The following is a 17,226-nucleotide window of genomic DNA, read 5'->3' as shown; positions in this document are numbered from 1 at the left end:
CAGGTCCTGGGAAGCCAGCCCAGGCAGAGGACACTCTGAGGTCGGATGCTTCTCCCTGGAGCTCATGTCAGTGGCCAGCAGTCCTGGACAAGCACCATGGTGATGTTCTGAATATCCCACCGTTCAACCCCCGGGGGCAGACATGGCCACGACTGCGCCCATCCTGCAGAGGAGCAGTGGACAGCCGCGTGATTGCTCCCGCTGAGCGAGGGGAGCGCCAGGACTCAGAGCCTGGAGGCTGGAAGTCAGGAAAGCATCCAGTCTGGAGAACTTCGTCTGTGGGCATTCTGTGTGGATACCCTGACGAAGGCTGCCGTCCACCTCAGCCAGCTGGCCGCTGTGGGCTTGGGGAGCCTGAAGGGCTCGGTGCGGGGCTCTCAGGGACAGAGGGAGGCTTACTCGGCGGCAGTTCCCAGCCTACTTTCCTACTCTCCTGCAGGCCTGTTTTTCCATTCTTGAGGATTCTAAGCTGGCAGGGTGCAGAGGGCTGGATCAGAAGTCAGGAGACCTGGACGGAAGCCCGGCTCCACAGTTAACTCCTCGCAGGCCTCCGTGGGCCCCGCCGTCTGGGCTCCCCATCCCGGTGGTGGGGGATGTGAGGGGCGCTGGGCCCAGGGCCCTTCCGACCGTCCCCAGCCTGCTCTAGGTGGAAGCTGATGGCTCCCACGTTTGGAACACCAAACCCCTTGCTTCTCACTGTGAAGGAAAGCAGGGAGTCTCCTGCTCCAGCAGCATCTGGTGAGTGCAGTCAGTCACCTTCCTGGGGTGGACAGAGGTGCCCAGAGGAAGGGGCTGCATGGAGGGACCCACTACCCACAGCGCTGGCATCTACTGTTTGTCTCCACCCATCTCCCGACAGGGGCAGCAGGCCAGAGCCCTGAAGCCCAGCTCAGCTCGGTCAGGCGCCAGCTCTGCCAAGCAAGGAGATGACTTGACCTCCTGCCACAGGGTCTTCAGGGGCAGATCCAAGGAGAAGGGAGCTGCCTACAGCATCAGCCTGACTGTGTTGCTCTGAGAGGCACCTCGAGCAGTGAGCGTCCGACCAGGGCCTCTCAGCGAGGCCAGCAAGCCATGAAGGCCTGGCACCTGGACCATTTCCTACCGTCACCTCCCCAGGTACTGGTGGGAGTAACGAGATGTCCCTCTCTGGGCGTTTCCACAGAGTTCTTATGGGACTAAGTTACAGGGGTAAATCCTTGCCGTGTGCTCAGTAAGCACTGCAGAGAGGCTAAGGGATCACAGTGCCAGGTGCCACCTGGGAAGGCTCTTCCCTGTCGCCCACCCCCACAGGTAAGAGCCATTGACACCTGTCCCTCCCTGTGAATCCTGCTCTGCAGAGGGCCACGCTGCGCCCCGGATGCCTGAACAAATCTCACAGCTCAGGATGCGCGGCCTCACAAGCACGGGCTTAGAGAATGAGCTCACTTTGTCCTGACAAAATCAGATCCTGGGCAGTCTCTAACATGAGGTCCGGTCCCAAGCCAGCAGGCATGGTGAGTCGGCAGCCGGCCATTGTGGCAGGACAGACCCTCAGATCACGGGGATTTGCTGCCCAGGAAAGCAGGACCGGGGGCCAGACTGGCCGTGAGTGTGAAGCTGGGGGAAATGTTGCAGGCGCAGGAGGTGCATGGCCGCTCTGTGGGTGCCCTTCCTCCTACCGCCGACCCTCCCATTCCTTCCACACGCCCACGCCTGTGTGGTTTCTGAATAAAGATCTCCAACTCTTTCCGCTACAGAATACGACAAAACTTAAGATCTTTGAGCATCCTCCGTGTGCAAACAAGTGAGAGGTAGCTTTGCGGAGAGGTGCCCAGGTCGCTCCTGGGAAGGGGTCCACAGGAAAGGCCGAGCCCGGCCAGGGTCTGGGGGTGGCCGCACACCAGCGGTGCCCAGCAGCAGCCCACGCCCCCACCGCCAAGCCCTGGCCTCCCCGCCCAGCCCCTCCAGCACCCCGCCAATCCCCTGCAGCACCCCTGGGGTGCAGAGTCAGGTCTCCAGGACCTCCAACCCCGTCCAGGGCTCCAGGGACTGTTTGGGATTCCTCTCGTGCTCCCTCCTCAGCAGCGAACTTCAGGGTGGAAATTGCCACCTCCGAAGCGGAAAAGAGGAGATTTGCTCAGCTTCTGAGGCAGGACCCACACGCGAACAGAAGGGCTGGGAGCAGGAGCGGGCCGCGAGGCACCACGCAGAGGGGTGCGTGGGGAGCACCACGCGGAGCCTCTGCTGCCCGCCTGCTGCCCTCGGGAGCAAGAGCCCTCCTGAGCGTCAGTCGGAGGCGACGACTTAACGAGTTAAAGCGAGGCGGTTACCTGGCAGGCCACCAGGCTGGGGAGCTGACTGACTTCAGGGTTTCTGAGCAGGACCAGAAGGACACGGCTTCCCCAGCGTGGAGGAGAACCCGGGCTGCAGAGCGCCGTGGTGGACGCTTCCCACTGCTCGGGCAGCAGCCGCCTCCTTTATATGCTGTTTTTCCCGAGGAGCCCTGTCAATCAGACACGCGAGGAAGCGCGTCCGATTCATTCCTTGAAGGAGCGACACGGTTCCTCCTTCTGACCTCACCATTTGCTCCCAGTACCTGCTTTCCAAGTCCAAGTCCAGCCCCTTCGTGCTGGCTGCTGCCCCTCCTCCCGCGTCCACCCAGGGCCTCCAGACAGGGGACGGACGGGGAGGAGCCAGACGGAGAGGGGAAGGCAGAGACTCACTTTTCCTGTCCTCTCTCAGGAAATAAAATGCTATAAATAAAACTAGCAAGATTGGCTGGAACTCCCCATTTTGCTTAAGAGAAAAAAATGCAAGTTCTATGCTTTAAATATGTTTCAAATTACCCAATGTGATACTAGTCTTTCTAAACCGAGTAAGCAAGAGTCAGCAACACATGAAAGAGACTGGTGGGTGTAAATAGCCAGCCTCTGTGCTGGTGAAGTTATTATATGGAAATAATTATTTTTGCCATGTGCAAAAAAAATTTACTCTAAAATAGAGTCGACAAATTTTATTTCAAGCAGTTGGAACACTGAGAAAAAGTACTGCCCTGCAGAAGAACTGATTTTAATTCAAACCTACTTCACTCCTCGGTCGGGCTCTCATGCACCCATGTTTCCTGGGCCCTGGGGACAGGCTTTCCAGTGGCTGACAAACAGGCAAGAATCTCAAGGGCAGGGAGGCTCGCCTAGGGCTGCCCTGGACAGGGACTCGGGCAGTGAGCCCAGAGGCAGCAGCCTGCCTCCCACCACGCCCCACAGCGCAAATCCAGGCCAAGTGGACGGGCTGTGAACACAGGGAGAGGCGGGCGTCGCCCAGGGTGGACAGTGGGCGGAGGAGGAGGGACATCAACAGGTGTGGACAGGACACAGGAGGTGGGCATCAACAGGGTGGATGGTGGACAGAGGAAGAGGAGGCATCACCCAGAGCCCAGCCCTGGCTCCGGGTTGGGCAGTCTGCACCTGGTGCCTGGACAAGGGCCCTGTGGAATCAGGTTGGGGGACAAGTCCAGCAGTACTTAAGGCACATTCAAGTGAAAGTGCCTGGAGAAAGCCGCCCGCCACTTCCTGCTCCCGACGTGGCTGGAGCGTCCTGCGCCCACTGACCCTGGAGCCTGTTAGATCAGGACCACTGGGGCAGGAGGCAGCCAGCCCCACGGAGGACGTCCTGGTGCGTCCTCCTGCTTCGCGGCACCTTGGCAGTCTGTCTGCATCTCTCCCAGGAACCAACCCAGCTCCTGGCACAGGGAGGAGAGGTGAGGCTGGAGAGGTGAGGAGAGGTGAGCACAGGGGACCTCTTGAGGTGGGACACTCTGCTTCGGTCTCTGGCGAGGGCAAAACCCACTTTCGATTTACAGTGTCTGAACCGGAAGTCGCATACATCAGCTGATGCCACCTCAGGTTCCTAAGAGGAGCAGGACCTGGCTCCGGAGCGCACTGCCCCGGGCTGATGGTGCTCTCCACTGCCTGGCTCACTCACGCCCCCTGCTGCAGCTCAGCCTCCCTGGGATGGAAGGAGGAGGCTGCAGGCTGTCCTGCCCTGCAGCTCCCAGGTGCAGGCAGACTCCTCCCTGTGATGTGCCAGAGGAACACCAGCTTCAGGCAGGTGCCCTGAGAGCAGGCTGAGTCTTGCCACCACCCCGGGTGTCCAGGAAGGAAGTTGTGGGCTGGTGACACTGGCCTCACGGCCCACGGTGGCTGGGGTGGGGCGCCACTCCCTTGGTGCCCTCCGAGTGAGGTAAGACCACAGGGCAGGTGGAGGCCGGTGGAAGGGCCGGGAACTCTCCACACCTGAGCAGATTGAGTAGCATGCCCCTGGGGACCAGCGCTGGAGGGGGCCTCTCCCTCCACCTGTGGCAGGAGGAAGCTGGGGACCTGTGTGGGAGACAGCAGGGCCTGTGGTGGCTCAAAGCCCAACATCACGGGGTCTCCAACAAAGCTAGAGGCTGGACCACAGGAAAGGCCCCCACTCGGGCCTTCCAGGGCCAGGCCAAGCATATGCTTCTGGCCTCAGGAGCTGCAGGTCCTGTGAGAGCTGTTCATGCCCCTCAGCCTGTGGTTCTTTTCTGCTTCTGCCCCAGGAACCTGAGACAGACTCCCAGCCTGAAAGCCAATGCTGCAGTGAGCACTTTGAAAGGAGCCATGCCACCCTGGCCAGCCCAACTTGAGGGAGATGCCCGAGCAGGGCACATCCAGACCGGATGTCAGGGGTGGAGCCAGCCCCTGGGCAGAGCACGTGTGAGGAGAGCGGCAGGGGCTTGGCTATGAGGCCTGCCAGGACCCAGGCTGACTCCACTAGGGGAGAGTTACCGCCTCTGGTCGTGGAGCCAGAGATCCTGGCAGGCCTAAGGCTGGGCCTGGTCCAATAACCCAGATCACACGCAGTCCGGAACCCGAGTGCAGGAAGCTTTCTGCGGGCACTGGCCTGCACCAACCCAGCCCACACGCCTGGAGCCAGCACATCCAGCGCGGCTGGCTGGTAAGCTGCTAGGAGGAAGCTCCAGGGGGCAGTGAGTGGACAGGGCTCAGGGCAGGGCAGCAGGGCAGATCCTGGAGCCACTGACCTGCGAGGGGTCAGGACGGCCGCAGAAGGAGAAGCCGTCCCCCAGAGACCAGGGCTGTTTAGGCAGCTGTCAGGCCTCGGAGGAGGGTGTGTGCCTGAGAGAAGAGGAGGCACGGCCGGTCCCCAGCCCCGCTCAGCTCTGGGAAGCGCACTGAACATTCACATGAGTAGGTGCTGTCCAGGGCATGAGGACACTCAGAGGTCCCGCCGACCAGTGCAGGAGGCATGCAGGCCACCCTGGGCCCCAGGCAGCAGACAGCCTTACCAGGGAGCAGCTTCTCGCCCCCGAGCTGGGGCTCACCCTCTGCCCAGGTGTGGTGAGGAGCCAGGACAGAGCCGCTCTGGCTGAGGAGCCGCGTGTGTGGAGTCCAGACAGAGGACAGAAACCCACACAGGAGGATGTGGGCCTGACACCAGGCCCTGGGACAGGTGGCTAGCTCACCCCACCTCCAGGGGCTGCCCTAAGTCTAGGGAGACGTGAGAAGGACCGTGAGCAGGGACGCAGGCACTGGCCTTGGGGCCTCACCCCCCGGGGCCAGCAGAGGCACGGCCAGGGCGCTGGCTCCCCCCGGGGAGAACAGGGAGGACTTGGGTCCGTGTGTGCCAGGTTTGCATGTGACGTGCAGGTGCCTGCACAAGATGCTTCTGGTTGGCACTGTCTCCTGCTGCAGGGGTCATAGGCTGACGCCTGAGGTTGCCTCATGGAGAAGCTTCGTGACCGGGAAAGCCAGGGTCCAGGCTGGTCCAGCCCAAGGGCAAGACTCAGGTGCCATCTGAACACAGAATCTCCAGGATCAACGGAGCGCACACCGGAGTGTGTACCGGGAAGAGAGGAGCCTCCCACGTCGTCAGCCCCCAGGGGCCACACTCCGGGCAGGACGCGTGGTCAGTCTGGGGCCCACATCAACACCTGGCAGGTGGTTTCCCAGCTCTGGGCCTGAGGCTTTGAAGTCTGGAGACTGGAATCCAGGGCTCTTGTCATCAGGAGGATCAAAGAGGACCCAGGAAGCTCATGAGGTCGGGTGAAGGGGAAAGTCCCCCAGGTTCAGACGCAGGTCCTCCTGGGGCCTGCTGGGCAGGGGATCGGGAGGACGCATGGGGGCACACACTGGCTGATCAGAGAGGCCAACACAGCCTGTGTGGGCCATCGCTGGCCACCCTGGGCAGGCGCCTGTTCTGAACACACAGTTAAGGAGAAAGTGACCACTGATGCGGAGAAGGGGCAGGGCAGGAGAGGACAGACGTGGGTGTCCAGGCCCGGAAGGCAGCCAGGCCTCCAAATGCTGCAGGAGCCTGTGGGTGGCAGGCAGAGCCCGCTTATCACAGGAAATGCCACTCCACGCTGCTGTGGGCCCTGGTCACAGCAGACGCACCAGGACCCTCCCGTGACCTCCCTACTGGGGATGCTACAGGGGGCTGGTACTTGGACGGGCCCGGGCCAGACGTGGGCCTCCTGTCACAGTCCCTGCTGGCCACCTCTGGGGACAGGCACCTGGAGGAGCATCAGCTCTGCGGCCAGTGCAGAGGATCCGACAGATGCTTTCTTAAGAATGAACAAACAAATTTCCAGTGACTCAGCTCGCGGCTCCTGGTCCGTTCAGTGTGAGCGCGGAGTCAGGGAGGTGTGGGCAGAGCTGAGGGCAGCAGGACGGCAGGCACTGGCCTGGGGTTCTGGCCACTCTCCAGGGAAGGGTCCTGGGCCTGGGGCCTGGTGTGGAAGGGGTGGTCAGCGGGTACCGAGGGCCACTCTCGCCTCCCAGCAGAGACAGACCATGTGCTGACACCGTGTCGTGGGGACACCCCACAGGCCCTGGCATGGAGAGCGGGACGGTGAGCTCAGAAGCTGCCGGCCGAGTCTCAGCCCCGGACATCTGTTTCCCCTTAGTGGGTGCTGGCTCGGTGAGTAAGCCCAGCTTCTCTTCCCTCCTCTGGGCGGGGGTTCCGGGAACGGGCTCTGCCCTGACTGGCCTCAGAGGAGAGCAGCAGTTTTCCCGGGTGAGTGCGCCCAGGGCCGGGAGGAAAGGAAGGACATCTCTGGAAAAAGGCTCTGGGAGGCTGGAGGCTCGCCACACACACTCCCGCTTGGACAGGGTGGGAGACGCCCTTCCTGGGGGGCAAGGTGATGTGGGGTGAGCCGCTCCACCCAGTCCCAAGCCAGTGAGACGCAAAAGGAGCCCCTGCAGCACCCACCCCCGACACGCATGGTGGTGGGAGGGACAGCCCCAGGAGGCGGGTGAGCAGGACAGTCCCCACACACGCCAGGCATGGCAGCATGCCCGGAGGCTCTGCTCGCCCCAAGCCTCCGAGTCGCAGGCCCGGCCAGGCCCAGGTCTGCGAGCAGGGCCCAGCAAGGGCCATTCAGAAGCTATCCCTTGCTCTGCTTATCCCAGCAAGCTCAAAGCAGTGCCCAGCACTCAAGAGTCCACCTTGAGTGGTGGTGTTTGGGCAGCAGGCTCGGGCTGCCACAAGACCTGTGAGAACACGCTGCCCAGAGTAGAGGGGCCAGGTCCCGCTGGGCTGCCCTGGGCCAGGAGCCCTCAGCAGCTGAGGCTGGCAGGGGCCGTGGGTCCACCCTTTGCAGCCCCGCGCAAGGCTGTAAACGCAGAGCGGCCGCAATGGGTGGCGTTGCCAGTTACTGGGCTGGGAGAACACCAGATGGAGAAAACCGCAGGGGTTGAGAGAGGCCAGGGACAGAGGAAGGGACTGGAGGCTGGTGGTCGGGGCCTCCTCCTGGCACAGCCTCCACCTGCAGCTGGGCGAGCTGCCTTCACCTATAGCAGGTCCCATGCCCCGCAGGACCTGAGTCCTGAGTCCCACCTCCCTCCCAGCCCCTCAGCTGCTGTGGCTTTGGACACACCTCCAGCAGCAGCCCCTGTGGTGGGCTCCAGACTCAGCTCTCAACGTCTGCTCAGTGCACCCACGCTGGGCGTAAAGCCTGGGTTCACACCAGCCTTGTTCAGCCCACAAGCAAAAGACTGACCACCTCCCTCCCCTGGCCAGCCAGAGTCCTGAGTCCCTGGCTCCCCTCTCCCCTGAGTGCCTGACCCACCTGCAAGCCCAGTGCCTCTCCTGCCCTCTGCCCGCCCCAGCTGCTGACCACATGGAATCACCACCGAGAAAGGCCCCAGCGGCCCCAGCGGCCCCCACCGTCCCCAGCACACAATCCAGACCCCACGTGAACTTACCCAGCCCACCTCCTGCTTCGCCTGGGCCTCTTCTGAGGGGCACCTCTCTGACCTGGCCACTGCCTAGGGGACTTGTCATGGGGAAGGTGGGGCAGCCAGCATGGGCACAGGCAGGCTGCACAACCGAGTCCTGAAGGGGAGGCTGGAGCTAATCAGATGGAGGCTGAGATGTTGGCCTGGTCATGGAGGCCGAGGGCCGAGGTGGATTCTCAGCGTACCAAGAGCCATCATGGGCATCTGGGTTTTGATGAGCAGTCCCAGGCGTGGTGAAGGAGTCAGGGTAGCAGTGGACACTTGGCGGTTTAGAGGGCCAGGACAGCAGTGAGCTGCCCTACTGCAGAGGAGAGCAAGCCCGGAGCCTGCAGGGCCAAGTCCCCGGCCACTGCAGCTTCAGAGAGGGATGCAGACTCCGTGGGGACGAGCTCAGGGAGAAAATCCCGAGTGCATGTGTCCAGGATCCTGGGCACGCCCAGGGTCTCTCAGGACTGGAAGGTGGCCAGGCAGGAGCTGCCCTGTGGACCGAGCCCTGATGGGTCAGGATGAACTCAAGCACATTGGAGAGGGTCCTGAGGGTGGGCAGGGGAGTGAGAGGGGGAGGGGGAGGACAGAGCAGAGGACATGGGCACTTCCAGTGCCCGCGCTGCCCACCTGGCACCGCGAAGCGCGTCCTCTGCCTCAGGGAGACGGAGCCATGTCCACCATGGACCTGGGCAATGGCGCAGATGATATCGTCCCCGGCTGCACACAGGCATGGTCACGCCTGGCAGCCACAGGGCTCTAGACAAAGGCTGTCACTGAGCACACTGAGACCTGTGGGCCACCGCCGCAGGGCAGCGTCACCTCTCGCGAGGGTTTCTCTACACATGTCCACGCTGCCTAAGTTGGCTGTGGTTCCTGGTGCCATTAGCTTCTCAAACCTGGACAGATACACCGAGAGAGAACCAGCATACGCACAGCACCAAGCCGAGGAACCATTCCGTGCTACAAGGAGAAGAAACCCACGGTCCCTGCCACCAGACCTGTCTCCCTGACCCTTGTGATAGAAGGCCCTCCAGGGAGCCCAGGACTTCCAGATCTCTGCGCCAGAGGGTGTCTCTGGCGAGGCCAGGCCTCTGTCTGTCCGTGCACATGACGGGGTGGGGGGAATGGAGGGTGAGGGCGATTCCCTGGCGCGCAGTGCCCTGCACTTGTGCGCTGGGCCTCAGGACTTGCTCCCTCTGTCCCCTGCAGGGAGTGTCCTGCTGCTGAGTCACTCGCTGTGGGGCGTCCTGGGAGAATGTGCACATGGTCCTGGGGTTTGCACAAGCACAGTCACGTGACTGACATTCAACAAGGTTTTGTAATTAGGCAGGAATCTGTGTTGGAGACCCAGCAAAGCACTCTCCAGCCGCTGGCCTGGTGCGCCTGTTCACTGTGGGGCCCGCGGTACGGTCGGAAAGGGCAGAAGGATCCCAGTCGTGACAAAGGGTGCCAGCGACCAGGACAGACGTAAACACGGTTCCCAGCCTTGAGCAAGCGCGACCTTTTGCAAAGCACAGAGGCACGGTTGGAAGTGTCCTCTCCACGGCGTTGCCGGCGTGCTGAGCCTGGGTCTGCCAGCTGTACTAACCGCTCCACCTCATGGGGGGCTCTCTGGCCTTCACACTCCACTCGGCTCTGGATCCTCTTGAAAAGTACTTGGCAAAGTGCACACATCACTCAGGGCTCTTCAGAGAAGCAGAACTGATCGGGCGTGTGAACTGATAGGAAGGATTGATCACCAAAGACCGGCTGATATCACTTAGGGAGGCTGACAAGTCCCCACACCTGCAGTCAGCAAGCCGGTGCCCAGGACTTCAAAGGCTCCCTCCCGTTGGAAGGCCAGCACTTGATACCCGGAAGAGCTGATGCTTCAGGGCCAGTCTGACATTCAGAGAAGACATCCTCCTAGAGGCTGCCAGGGAGAGGGCACTGTGCTTCTCCAGGAGGCTCAGCCACCGGCCTGGAGGAGCCCACCTCACTGGCACTGATTCGAATTCCAGTCTCATCTTCAAACCCTCGGCCCACCCAAAATGATGTCTGGCCAAGCCCCGGGCACTCTGTGGACCCGTCAGTTGGCACACAGAACCAAGCTCAGCACTTGCTCAGCAGAGTGGAGACGAGGCTGGGGGAGGCCTAGGGCGGCTGTAGGGAGGATCTCATGGGCACAGGCCGGGTGGTGTCCATCGGCTCACCCCAGAATCGGCCTGTCCCTCAAGACGCGCTGGAGGCTTTCATGAACAGGAGGGAATGATGGAGGGATGCGGACAGCAGCCTTCCCATCCACAGCCGTGACCTGAGGCTCCCTCACAAAATCACCTCCTAGGATTGTTAAAGCTATTGGGAAATGCAGGCATTTTCTCTGAGTAGAATTTTAGAACTTATTTGCTTCTCTCAGAAGAGTAGTGAAAAAAAATCACTAGAGTTTCTTAATTAAAGTCAGTATTGAAACCGTAGGACACCAGGTGACAATGTGTGGATATTTTTCCGGCAAGACAGTCTATGAATTTGCACCAGAGTTTCAGATTTGTGTGGCTCTCATTAGATTAGATGCTGCTACCTTGGAATCACTGGAGTTCTGGAGTCCATACGGAACTTTTCCTCCAGATGGAAAGTTCCATGAGAACAGAGGCTTTGCCGTCTCCCCTGCGACTGCCCCAGGACCTGGGCAGGGCCCGGTGGAGAGGGAACACTCCACAGCTGCCCTCCAGGAGCCTTGCAGAAGCCTGGGACCTGTGCAGATGGCCTAAGGGACCTGGAAGCCCTGGGTCCCCTGGCTGACCTGGTTCAAGCTGTAGGTGCAGAGATCCAGGTGGACCAGGTGGGCACGGGACATTGATCCAGCACAGCGAGGCCCTCCTGGCCGTGTCGAGAGCCACCTTCCCCATGGCAGGGCCTGTGGTGACAGTGAGCGCAAAGCCTAACGGGAAGAGCACGGAGGCCCAGCACTTGCTCCCACTTGGTGGACGTGGCCACTGACTGACAGTCGGGTTGGGCTCCAGTCCCAGTGGCTGACCACAGGTGAGAAGCAGGCACAGCAGCCTCGGCTGAAGTGAGGACCGGCAAGAAGCAGTCTGTGCACCGGGAGTCCCAGAACCAGCAGCTCGAGTGAGAAAAGAAACTGAAACATGGAGACTCTGCAGACCCAAGAGCCACAAGCGGGAATGAGCAGAGTCCTCCCTCCGTCCACCCAGGCAGCCCCGAAACTGCCTGAGCTCTCGCGGCTACAAGCCAGCACCCAGAAATCACAGGGGGGCCCCGGTGTGCGGCAGGTCTCACGCTGCCTGTCGGTCTCCGCCCACCCACCGGCGCTGCCTGTGCACGGAGTTTCCAGAGCCTTCCAAGGCTCCACACACCAACTAACGGGCTTCCTTGGTAGATGGGACCCTTCCCTGCCTGGGTCTGCACAGGCCACCCACACGTCCAGCTGCCATGGCACAAGGCACTGCTAGGTACTCCCCAAAACAACACATAGTGAGGCCACTGTTCTGTGTGCCCAGGTCCTCCGAGCCTAGAGTGGACTAAAGCACAGTGCTAGAAACAGGGGTGACCTTATTCTTGTTGACCAGAGTTCTTTATCCTCCCACAGAGAACAACATGCCTGAGGAGCTTCAGGCTCTGCCGAGGCCAATGGCACACAGGAAAACCAGAGGGCTCCTTCCCATCCAGGTAGGGCGGAGGGGCAGCACCTGGAGCACCACAGAGCAGACGGTGAGAGACGATTACAAACACATGAGTAATGAACCAAGACCTCAGCGCTAGACAGTGGCAGCAAACAGTGAGAGCTCAGGGGCAGACCCAGAGCTGAGCACCTCACACCCTCGGGGCCAGGCCACAAAGCAGAGGGACAGAAGTGCTGAAATGGAGTCAGAGACACAGGCCTGGGCCAGGGTACCGCACAGCGGCAGAGGCAGGGACAGACCTTGCCCCTCACAGAGGCAGAGGTAGAGGCAGGGAGCAGGCCTCGCCCCTCACAGAGGCAGAGGCAGGGACCAGGCCTCTCCCCTCACAGAGGCAGAGGCAGGCAGCAGGACTCTCTCCTCACGGAGGCAGAGGCAGGGACCAGGCCTCGCCCCTCACAGAGGCAGAGGCAGGGACAGGCCTCGCCCCTCACAGAGGCAGAGGCAGGGACAGACCTCGCCCCTCACAGAGGCAGAGGCAGGAACAGACCTCTCCCCTCACAGAGGCAGAGGCAGGCAGCAGGACTCTCTCCTCACAGAGGCAGAGGCAGGGACCAGGCCTCTCCCCTCACAGAGGCAGAGGCAGGAACATACCTCGCCCCTCACAGAGGCAGAGGCAGGGAGCAGGCCTCGCCCCTCACAGAGGCAGAGGCAGAAGCAGGGACCAGGCCTCTCCCCTCACAGAGGCAGAGGCAGGGACAGACCTCGCCCCTCACAGAGGCAGAGGCAGGGAGCAGGCCTCTCCCCTCACAGAGGCAGAGGCAGGGACCAGGCCTCTCCCCTCACAGAGGCAGAGGCAGGGAGCAGGCCTCTCCCCTCACAGAGGCAGAGGCAGGGACCAGGCCTCGCCCCTTACAGAGGCAGAGGCAGAGGCAGGGACCAGGCCTCTCCCCTCACAGAGGCAGAGGCAGGGACCAGGCCTCGCCCCTTACAGAGGCAGAGGCAGAGGCAGGGACCAGGCCTCTCCCCTCACAGAGGCAGAGGCAGGGACAGGCCTCGCCCCTCACAGAGGCAGAGGCAGAGGCAGGGACAGACCTCGCCCCTCACAGAGGTAGAGGCAGAGGCAGGGACAGACCTCGCCCCTCACAGAGGCAGAGGCAGGGTCAGGCCCCTCCCCTCACAGAGGCAGAGGCAGGGACAGACCTCGCCCCTCACAGAGGCAGAGGCAGGGAGCAGGCCTCTCCCCTCACAGAGGCAGAGGCAGGGACAGACCTCGCCCCTCACAGAGGTAGAGGCAGAGGCAGGGTCAGGCCCCTCCCCTCACAGAGGCAGAGGCAGGGAGGAGGCCTCGCCCCTCACAGAGGCAGAGGCAGGGAGGAGGCCTCGCCCCTCACAGAGGCAGAGGCAGGGACAGGCCTCGCCCCTCACAGAGGCAGAGGCAGGCAGCAGGCCTCTCCCCTCACAGAGGCAGAGGCAGAGGAAGGGACAGGCCTCTACCCTCACAGAGGCACAGGCAGGGAGCAGGCCTCTCCCCTCACAGAGGCAGAGGCAGGGACAGACCTCGCCCCTCACAGAGGTAGAGGCAGGGAGGAGGCCTCGCCCCTCACAGAGGCAGAGGCAGGGAGGAGGCCTCGCCCCTCACAGAGGCAGAGGCAGGGAGCAGGCCTCTCCCCTCACAGAGGCAGAGACAGGGACAGACCTCGCCCCTCACGGAGGCAGAGGCAGGGACAGGCCTCTCCCCTCACAGAGGCAGAGGCAGGGACAGACCTCGCCCCTCACGGAGGCAGAGGCAGGGAGCAGGCCTCTCCCCTCACAGAGGCAGAGACAGGGACAGACCTCGCCCCTCACAGAGGCAGAGGCAGGGACAGACCTCGCCCCTCACAGAGGCAGAGGCAGGGACAGACCTCGCCCCTCACAGAGGCAGAGGCAGGGACAGGCCTCCATGCAGAGGCAGAGGTGAGCTTTGGGAGATCTGGGCTGTGCTCCCTGTTGGTTATTTTCTAGTGGCCTGTGGTGTGATTCCATAGCGTGTTTTTTCTGGGTGAGCCTCAGCCCCAGGGGTTGAGGACGTGTCCTGGAGTCCTGTCGTGGGAACCACCCTCCTGCCCGTGCCCCAGGCTGGGCCCCGGCGGGTCCTTAGGACGGGGCTAAAGGGCAGGAGCCTGTGGTCTGCAGTCTTTGTGGGAAAGTGCAGGTGGTGTAGGAGCTCTGTCGGGCAGTGAGCAGGAGTGCAGGCACGTCCCAGGGGACCCTGATGGACAGGTCAGGGCAGCAAGTGTCAGACAGCGAGAAGACAGAGGCCAGGCCTCTCGTCCTGCTCCAGTGCCCCAGGTCCCTGAGCAGTGGTCAGGCAGCCATCCTCAGAGCCACTTCAGAGGGGCTGTCCACAGCACTGCCCAGCTGGCGACCTGCACGGGTGGTGGATTCTGGCACCTGGACGAACGGAGCCGAGGGGCTCCCAGGTTCTCCGAGGTCCAGGCCCCAACTTGTGTCAACAGTCTGCTTCTGGGGCTGTTGGGGTCTCCTGGAGGGCCTGTCGAGAAGAGCGCCAGGCGGAGAAGCAGCAGGCCGGGCTGCAGGGGGCAGAGGTCTGTGGCACCGGTCACCTCAAGGTCCAGGCTTCGCCCCTGAAGGTCGAGTGCCCGGCCTCTGGGGAGCCAACTCCTGCACACACTGGCAGCGTGGACCCTGGGGAGGGAGGCCCTGAGTTTCCACAGGGCCAAGCCCTGAAGGAGGGGCCAAGTGGGACAGAGCCCACAGGGGTGGCCCCAGTGTCCAGCCCAGGCCCTGTCAGATGCTGTGCATGGAAACTGCCCACAGCAGGCACTGGGGCTCTCAGGCAGCACTGGACACACACCGGCCCAGCCACCCGCCTGGAACCCTGCCTCCTGGTACTGTGGAAGGCACAGCCGGCTCTGGCCGCCACCCCACAGAACGTCGAGCCCTGGCTACATGCTGCTCCCCCACCTCCTGCGTCTTAAAAGCAAGACCAGAGAGGGACACACCGTCTAGGAGGCTTAGCTGAACCCCAAACCAACTCAAGACACTCATGGGAATAAGCCTTTTCCACCAGGTAAAACTCTCGATGTCTTGCTATCCACAAGGAGGACCAGGTACCAAAGGTGAGGGGTGCAGAACCCGCAGTGGGAAGCAAGCTGAAGTCAGTGAGCTGGACCCAGAGCCGGTGCCGGTGTCAGGAGTGGAAAACGCCATTGGACAGTTGATGTAACTGTGTGGCCAGACCTGTTGTGGTCTGGGTCTGGAATGTCCCCTGAAGGCCTTGTGTGGAGGTCCTGGTGCCCCACTGGGCACGGATGGGAGGTGGCGTGACTGCCGAGGGAAGTGGGCCACCGCTCGCAGGGACTATACCTTGTCCCCGTACCCTTGCGCCCGCTCTCTCTCTGCTTCCCACGACACACACCCTTCACCTGATTCTCCGCCTCACCTCAGGCTCAGAGCAAGGCCGTTGGATGACCAGGGATGAAAGTCCTGAAATCATGAGCCGGCATAAGTCTTTCCTTCTCCAAGTTGTTCTCCTCGGGCGTTTTTGTCACAGCAACAGAGAATTAATAATTTCAGTCCAAAAAGTTAAATACATCTATCAAAGATACAGCAAGCACCCAGAAGGAAGGCCAGGAACCTGTGAACAGGAACGTGAAGGTCGGATGCCACGGAGGGAAGGCCAATGGACCAGAGGACCCAGCAACAGCTGGCCTCCCCAGGAAAGAAGAGAACAGGAGCTTCAAAGAGTGGCAGAGGGTTGGTCAGCTGCGGGACAAGGGAAGCTGACCTCTCCATGAGTGACTGGGGTCCAAGGCAGGCGGGAAGACAGCAGGGCTGTCACCAGGGCCCAGCGCTCCCGATGATGGATGAAACCAAACGGAGCTTAGTGTGAGCAAAACGGAGGAAATGGCACCAAGGGATGACCGACGGCCCACGAGCAGTGAGAACAAGAAACTCTGAGGAGCAGCGGGGTGTGGGGGAGCACGGCTGAGCAGACAGGAGACTCTCCACGAACAATCAGCACAAATCAGACTTCTGAGACCCGTCCCGAGAGCAGCGAGCCCTCCCAGCAGAAGTGCCTTTGTCCCAGCTTCCTGCAGACAGACGCACAGGGGTGGAGAGAGTCCATCAGCAGGAGACCTGCACAGTGGTCCTGTCGAAGGAACCCTGTCCGCAGGAAGGGACAGCAGGAGGGAGGCGGAGGTGAAGAACTGGGCGAGGGGAAGGGCGTCTGAGCAAACCCGCAGCTGACACTGCAGTCCATGCAGCCTGACCAGGTGTGCACAGGGGGCACCAGCAGCTCTCCTGACCCCTAAACAGAAAGTTCTCTTCAGTGCCTCAGGCAGGAGACGAGCACCCAGGATGGAAAGGTCCAGGCACAGGGCCCCTCAACGAGCAAATGGTGTGATCGTCTGAACAGAAAACCAGTGTAGCCCCGAAGACTGCTAGAGATGATGAGCTCAGCAAGAACACCACACAAAATCAGTCATACGTATTACTAGCAGTGAACCATCAAAACTGACATTTTATGATCACTATAACAATAACAGCAATACGAAATGCTCAGCAATCACTTACAAAGTAAGTTGTAATACGACATCCATGCACTCACAACCACAAGGCACCTCCCACCCTAGTGCCAGAAGTGCTAGGTCAAGGAGAGGCACACCACCTCGTGTGTCTGAAGACCCACTATCCGTCAAGATGCCAAGGGCCTCCACGTTACTCTGTGCTCAACGCAGCTCCAGTCAAAAGCTGAATGTGCATGTCGGTAGAAATTGACTAGCTGATTATAAAATTCACATGGAAATGGAAATAACCGGTGTAGGCGGAAGGTCTGAAGAGCAGACAAGAGTAGGAAGAGTCACAGACTCTGATCTCAAGTCCTACTACAAAGCTAATCAAATAACCAGGTGCTGTCGAAAAAATAGGAATACCAACAGAGCAGAGGGTCCAGAAAAAGATCCACACATGTGTGGACCGCGGTTTTGACAAGTTGCAGTCCATCCAGTGGAGACAGGGGGCTCTTCCCAACATAAAGCCCAGGGCAATTGAACATGCAAACACCCAGAATCAGTCTGATCCAGATCTTGCACCACATGCTGAGGTATGATGTAAGTATGAAACCCAGAACTCCAAAACTCAAAATAGATGACACGAAAACACCTTCATGACCTTAAAGATTCATTTCTATTTTAAAAGCACTTCCATGAAAGAAAGCATCCATAAATTGGACTTCATAAAAAAAATCACGTCAACAGAATGAAAAGACAAGCCTCAGAAAGAAAGAGTTACTTGCGAATTTTACGTCTAATATATAAATTGCACCCACAGTGGGTAGCAAGATCTCTCAACTT

The 17,226-nt window shown here is 60.9% G+C and overlaps 1 protein-coding gene across 1 annotated transcript in view; it reads right to left on the bottom strand.

The window, feature by feature from the left end:
* Window positions 1-2,575, bottom strand: part of Thbs2 (thrombospondin 2) — a 33,488-nt gene extending 30,913 nt beyond the window's left edge. The window contains exon 1 of the mRNA XM_047558278.1: window positions 2,310-2,575. The gene's annotated coding sequence lies outside the window, so the exon portion shown is untranslated. The remainder of the gene's footprint in view (window positions 1-2,309) is intronic.
* Between the last annotated feature and the right edge of the window lie 14,651 nt (window positions 2,576-17,226).

Source organism: Sciurus carolinensis, chromosome 7, assembly GCF_902686445.1.
Source record: "Sciurus carolinensis chromosome 7, mSciCar1.2, whole genome shotgun sequence".
Classification (NCBI taxonomy): Eukaryota; Metazoa; Chordata; class Mammalia; order Rodentia; family Sciuridae; genus Sciurus; species Sciurus carolinensis.
The sequence above is the reverse complement of the archived record's forward strand: the minus strand, read 5'-3'. Positions and strand labels throughout refer to the sequence as shown.